The sequence below is a fragment of the Prunus avium genome, unplaced genomic scaffold (assembly GCF_965620075.1).
Source record: "Prunus avium unplaced genomic scaffold, drPruAviu1.hap1.1 HAP1_SCAFFOLD_82, whole genome shotgun sequence".
NCBI lineage: Eukaryota > Viridiplantae > Streptophyta > Magnoliopsida > Rosales > Rosaceae > Prunus > Prunus avium.
Genome location: NW_028276929.1, coordinates 67,501 through 75,000, shown reverse-complemented (window position 1 = coordinate 75,000; position 7,500 = coordinate 67,501).

The window sequence follows — 7,500 nt, the reverse complement described above, 5'->3', positions numbered from 1 at the left end:
TGCGCGCTGCTGAGACTGTCGACAGAAATTTTCGAAACTTGTCCTGCCATGCGCGCGCGCAGCGTGCGCACAGCATGCCGGCAGCGTGCGCGCACCATGCCGGCAGCGTGCGCGCACCATGCCGGCAGCGTGCGCGCACCATGCCGGCAGCGTGCGCGCAGCTTGCGCGCAGCGTGCTGATTCTGTCGACAGTGAGGCTAGCGAAACTTGTCCTGCCATGGCGTGCGCGCAGCCTGTGCGCGCAGCTTGCGCATCTGTCGACAGTGAGGCTAGCGAACTTGTCCTGCCATGGCATGCGCTGTGCGCAGCCTGTGCGCAGCGTGCACGCAGCTTGCGCATCTGTCGACAGTGAGGCTAGCGAAACTTGTCCTGCCATGTGTCACGGCCCGCATGTTGGAGGTTCAACCCAACAACTATTGGGCCCTTCTAGAAGATTCATTTGTGAAGGTCAAGCCCAACAAGAGAAGCTCAAGGCCCGGCCCGTCGGATGGATCATTCTAGATCCCTTTACTTAATGTCTAGATTCAATGTATCTGTAAAGTTAGGTAGCAACGATTCTAGACCGTTAGATTGTTTCGATCCTAGCCCTCCATTTTAGGGTTTGGTGAGCTAGGACCTCTATATAAGGAGGGTTCCTCATTAGGAATCCTCACCTCACAACTTGTAAAGCATAGTAGCAATACAAGCAAATATTCTCCCAAACTCTCTCAAGTGTCCTTAAGTGTTCTTGAGCGTTCTTATCGTTCTTGCTCTTGTTCTTGTGTTCTTGCTTGGTTCGATCTTATTTTGCAGGAAGGAAGGCTGACTTAGCTTGTTCGGAGAGGCGATCAAGTCTAAGGCCGCACGGAAGGAAGGCTTCAAGAGTCATCCCGTGACAGTTGGTATCAGAGCTGAAGCTCGAATCATTCGAAGAAACATGTCGAAGAGCGAATCCGATATAGATTGTGATACATCCAAGGTGAATATGGAGCGTGGGGGCAAATCAAAAAGGGAACGATCTAGAGATGTCGTAGCCACGATGGAGAAGCGGCTTTCTAAGATGGAGAATGCCGTGAACGAGTTTGATCAGAGACTCGAGGAGGACGTCCTTACGAAGGTGGGTTTCGAAGCTTTTGTGGAAGAGCTTCAAGGCCAATTCCAGGGAGCCCTCAACTCCGCGCTAGACATGATGAAGCTAGATGTCCAAACCAAGCTGGATCACTTCTTGGCGGAGCTTACTGCGCTTCGTGATGAGGTGAAGGATGTGAAGGGAGATTGGGCCTTGTGCAAGGAAGCTGTCCTGAACAAGACTCGGACTCCGAAGGAACCAAAGGTGTTAGATTCCTTCAAACCCAAAGCTTTCAATGGGAAGAGGGAAGCGAAGGAGCTAGACACATTCTTGTGGAATATCGAAAGGTATTTCAAGTATCTGAAGATGGACGATGATGAGTCCAGAATCACTACGGCAACATTATTTCTCACTGACAATGCTCTCATGTGGTGGCGTCGTCGATCCATGGAAATCGACCAAGGTACGTTTACACTAGATACCTGGGATGCATTTAAAAAGGATATTATGCTACATTTCTATCCAGAGAATGCCAAGTATGAGGCAAAGGAGAAGCTGAGATGGCTAAAGCAGACGGGGAGCGTGAAAGACTATGTCACCACGTTCACCAACCTGTTGTTCGAGGTGCCAACCATGACAGATGAAGACAAGCTCATGTACTTCATGAGTGGCCTACAGAATTGGGCCAAACTGGAGTTGCAAAGGAGACATGTCCAAACCCTGTCAGAGGCAATTGCTGCAGCCGAGTCTCTTGTGGAGTTCAAGAAGACAGATCAAGGTGACTCAAAGTTCAAAGGCAAGAAAAGTAGCAGTGGATCCGGTGGGGGAGATAACAAGCCGAAGGAGGGTAGCAAGTCGGGAGATAAGTCCGACAGTCACAAGCCATTTGCGAAGAAGAATGACAAAAGTGACAAGGGGAAGGACAAGTCGAAGCTAGCTTGCTACTTGTGCGACGGACCGCACATGATGCGGGATTGCCCACAAAAGAAAGCCTTGAATGCCATGAACCAGGAGAAGGAAGAGGAGGCCAACAGGGAAGCAGGGATGGGAGCCATTCACCGCTTCAATGCCCTACAGGCCAAAGTCCCCAAGCCACAGGTTCAAGCCAAAGGCGTGATGTATGTCGATGCCATGGTGGATGGCAAGACAACCCGTTGTCTAGTGGATACGGGTGCTTCTCACAACTTCATGTCAGTGCGGGAAGCAAAGAGACTTGGGTGCCGGGTCTCAAAGGAAGCAGGCAGTATGAAGACAGTGAATTCAACTGCTAAGCCAATTGATGGAGTAGCTCGTGGTGTGGAGCTGCACATTGCCACTTGGAAGGGAGTAGCCGACTTCTCCGTGATCTCGATGGATGACTACGATGTTGTGCTTGGAATGGAGTTCATGGACAAGGTAAAGGCATTTCCCATTCCATTTTACAATACTATGTGCATAGCACAGGAGGGAGCAATACCATGCATGGTGCCGGTGATGAGGCAACAAGGAGAGTCGAAGCTCTTGTCAGCCATGCAGTTTTCCAAAGCTTGGAAGAAGGGCGAAGAGACGTTCCTTGCGACTGTAAGGATTGAGGCAGTTGAGAAGGAAGTCCAACCAGTCCCTAGAGCTGTAGAAGCAGTCCTTAAAGAGTTTGCGGATGTCATGCCGAAGGAGCTGCCCAACACTCTACCACCTAGGAGAGAGGTGGATCATGCCATAGAGTTGGAACCGGGTGCCAAGCCCCCTGCCAAAGCGCCATACCGGATGGCACCTCCTGAGTTGGAGGAATTGAGGAAGCAGTTGAAGCAGTTGTTGGACGCTGGTTACATCCAACCGTCCAAGGCCCCTTATGGTGCCCCAGTTCTTTTCCAGAAGAAGAGGGAAGGAACACTGAGGTTGTGCATCGACTACAGGGCGCTAAACAAGGTGACCATCAAAAACAAGTATCCAATCCCTTTGATTGCAGATTTGTTTGATCAGTTGGGAGGAGCTAGGTACTTCACCAAGTTGGACCTGCGCTCGGGATACTATCAAGTGAGGATCGCACCGGGAGATGAACCGAAGACCGCATGTGTGACAAGATATGGGTCTTATGAGTTCCTCGTCATGCCGTTCGGCCTGACTAACGCCCCTGCTACTTTTTGCACTCTAATGAACAAGGTATTCCATCCTTTCTTGGACAAATTTGTTGTGGTTTACATCGATGATATTGTGGTGTACAGCAATTCTCTAGAAGAACACCTCGAGCACTTGCAGAAGGTGTTCAAAGTTCTGAGGGAGAACCAGCTATATGTGAAGAAGGAGAAATGCTCATTTGCCCAAGATGAGGTGGAGTTCCTTGGTCACAAGATACGGGGTGGACAATTGCTCATGGAGGAGGGCAAGGTGCGAGCCATTCAAGAATGGGAACCACCAACCAAGGTACCTGAGTTGCGGTCTTTCCTTGGATTAGTCAACTACTATCGCAGATTCATCAAGGGATATTCAGCCATTGCCGCCCCCTTGACGGATTTGCTGAAGAAGAACAAGACGTGGCTGTGGACGCCACTATGCCAACGTGCCTTTGACAACTTGAAGAAGGCACTTATGGAGGAACCAGTGCTGAGACTTCCTGATCTTAGCCAAGCTTTTGAGGTACACACTGATGCATCAGATTTTGCTATTGGTGGTGTACTCATGCAGGATGGACACCCATTGGCTTTCGAGAGTAGGAAGCTCAATGACACCGAGCGGAGGTATACCGTTCAAGAGAAGGAGATGACAGCCGTAGTGCACTGCTTGCGAGTTTGGAGGCACTACCTACTTGGTTCTCAGTTCGTGGTCAAGACTGACAATGTTGCCACAAGCTACTTTCAGTCCCAACCGAAGTTGTCACCCAAGCAGGCTAGGTGGCAAGACTTCTTGGCCGAGTTCGACTACAAACTGGAGTACAAGCAAGGGAAGACAAATGTCGTTGCTGATGCCTTAAGCAGGAAGGCCGCACTTGCAGCTGTTGTACAACCACAGAGTTCCCTCATGCAGAGGATACGAGAGGGCTTGTTGCATGACCCCCAAGCCAAAAGTCTACTAGAGCTTGTCAAAGATGGGAAGACAAGAAGATTTTGGCTCGATGATGGTGTTCTATATGCAACAGGGAAGAGAATCTATGTTCCAAGGTGGGACAATTTGAGGCGAGAGCTACTAAAGGAGTGTCACGACTCGAAGTGGGCGGGACATCCAGGCACCCATCGAACTTTGGCGTTGATGAGTGAAGCTTACTACTGGCCACAGATGCGGGAAGATGTAGACTCGTTCGTGCGGACTTGCCTTGTATGCCAACAAGACAAGACCTTGCAGAAGCAGCCGGGTGGGTTGCTAGAGCCACTTCCTGTTCCAACCAGACCATGGGAGAGTATTTCCATGGACTTCATTGTGTGTCTACCCAAGTCAGAAGGGTGTGGCTCTATTTTGGTGGTGGTCGACAGGTTCACCAAGTATGCTACCTTCATCCCCGCACCGACAGATTGCAAAGCGGAGGAAGCCGCACGCTTATTTATGAAGCATGTGGTGAAGTATTGGGGGGTCCCGAAGAGTATTATCAGTGACCGTGACACTCGCTTCACTGGTAAGCTCTGGACGGAGCTATTCAAGCTACTTGGCTCACAACTGAACTTCTCTACCAGCTTTCACCCACAGACAGATGGCCAGACGGAGCGGGTGAATGCACTGTTGGAGTTATACTTACGGCACTATGTGAGTGCTAACCAACGAGATTGGGCAAAGTTGTTGGATGTTGCTCAGTTCTCGTACAATTTGCAGCGGTCAGAGTCGACAGGGTCAAGTCCTTTTGAGTTGGCAACGGGACAACAACCTATGACTCCAAGCACAGTGGTGTCAGGCTACACGGGGAGTAGCCCTGCTGCATACAAGACGGCCAAGGACTGGCAGGTGACTAATGAGCTTGCTCGGGCTCAATTAGAGAAGGCAACTCGGAAGATGAAGAAATGGGCGGACAAGCATCGGCGTGATGTTGTATTCCAACCAGGTGACCTGGTTTTTGTGAAGCTCAACCCCTCTCAACACAAGTCCACTAGAAAGGTACACAAGGCGTTGTTGAGGAGATATGAGGGCCCATTTCCTATCCTCCGAACCGTGGGAAGAGCTGCTTACCATGTGGAACTACCGCAACGACTGAAGATTCATCCGGTGTTTCATGTGAGCAATCTCAAGCCCTACCATGCCGACCCCGAGGAGCCAAGTCGTGGGGAGTCTCAACGAGCTCCGCCTTTGATGGTGACTTCATTTGACAGGGAAGTTGAGTGCATCATGGCCAAGCGAGAGGTGCGAAGCAAGGGTGTACCGAGGTACTTTGAGTACTTTGTCAAATGGAAGGGCCTGCCAGAGTCCGAAGGAAATTGGGAGAAAGGGGAGTCCTTATGGCAGTACAAGGACTACATCGAAGCATTCGAACGAGACGGGACAACCTCGACGACGAGGACGTCGCCAGATTAGGTGGGGGAGGATGTCACGGCCCGCATGTTGGAGGTTCAACCCAACAACTATTGGGCCCTTCTAGAAGATTCATTTGTGAAGGTCAAGCCCAACAAGAGAAGCTCAAGGCCCGGCCCGTCGGATGGATCATTCTAGATCCCTTTACTTAATGTCTAGATTCAATGTATCTGTAAAGTTAGGTAGCAACGATTCTAGACCGTTAGATTGTTTCGATCCTAGCCCTCCATTTTAGGGTTTGGTGAGCTAGGACCTCTATATAAGGAGGGTTCCTCATTAGGAATCCTCACCTCACAACTTGTAAAGCATAGTAGCAATACAAGCAAATATTCTCCCAAACTCTCTCAAGTGTCCTTAAGTGTTCTTGAGCGTTCTTATCGTTCTTGCTCTTGTTCTTGTGTTCTTGCTTGGTTCGATCTTATTTTGCAGGAAGGAAGGCTGACTTAGCTTGTTCGGAGAGGCGATCAAGTCTAAGGCCGCACGGAAGGAAGGCTTCAAGAGTCATCCCGTGACACATGGCATGCGCGGCGCCTGCGCGCAGCCTGCGCGCAGCATGCGCACAACATGCGCACAGGCTGTGCGCAGCGTGCGCGGAGCTTGCGCGCAGCTTGCGCATCTGTCGACAGTGAGGCTAGCGAAACTTGTCCTGCCATGGCATGCGCGCAGCGTGCGCGCAGTCTGTGCGCAGCATGCGCGCAGCCTGTGCGCAGCGTGCGCGCAGCTTGCGCATCTGTAGACAGTGAGGCTAGCAAAACTTGTCCTGCCATGGCATGCGCGCAGTCTGCGCGCAGCATGCGCGCAGCATGTGCGCAGCATGCCGGCAGCATGGTTCCAGGTTTTTTCAAATGTCGACAGAATTTTTCAAATCTTGTCAAACCCCGTTTTTATTGAAATTTCCTCGCACAATAAGCTCCCCATAAGTAGTCTATGATTTTTAGGACCTTCTCCAACTTACAAAACTAAAAAATTCCTCCCGGATTTGTTTTAATGATTTTTTCAATTTTACGACTTCTAAAACTAATAAAAAATACTTCCCGACTTCAAAAATTTATGAAACTTTTTCCCATCATAGATTGCATGTTTCTTAGTATCCCTGCAAAAAATCACGTCCAAATACCTTGTATTGAATTATTTAGAGCCCATTATGACTCCTCGCGCATAGGTGATGTCTCTTCCTGTCAAAGGGCTAAATGCATAAAATGCTATATAGGGGGGTGTGTGTTGCCTGCATATGCATGGCAGCCCATGCCTTCCTAGCTGCAGCCCCCTTCCCCCACGCCACACCCATGTCATGTTGCCTCGATATGTTGCCTCGGTATTATGGGTTTGGTGTCGGGGTCGGGGGGCTGCCACCCATGGCGGTGGTGGCCGGAATCCGGCCGCCGCCACCACGCCGCCGCCATGGGTGAGGGAGGAAAAAAAAGGCGTGGAAAGTTACGAAATGGGGTTGTCTAGGCTATTTTTTGGCATGGGAGAGCATGGAGTGCTAGGAACTCCTTCTCAAATGCACGGGCATGTCGACCACAACCTCATTTCGCAACAACAACCACCCGTGTGGGGTGGCGGTGGGTGGATAGTCGCGGATTGGGGCTTGCCAAGCCAATGTTTTCAAAAAATTTCATCAAAATTAAAAACAAATGTTTTGTTGCCTTCGGATTTGTGGGCGAGCGGCGAGTCGGAGTGGAGCCGGTAAAGTTTAACCTCGGTGTGCACGGTTGTTTTTAGAAACTCAATCCAATGCCGGGGACGTTGAAAGTGACGCTCTTATGAGTTGCAAACCCGCAAGATTTAAAGAACCTTTTCAAAACAATTTCAAACCAACAAGATTTAAAAACAGAAATTTTCATCAAAATGAAAAACAAATGTTTTGTTGCCTTCGGACTAGTGGGCGAGCGGCGAGTCGGAGTGGAGCCGGTAAAGTTTAACCTCGGTGTGCACGGTTGTTTTTAGAAACTCAATCCAATGCCGGGGACGTTGAAAGTGAC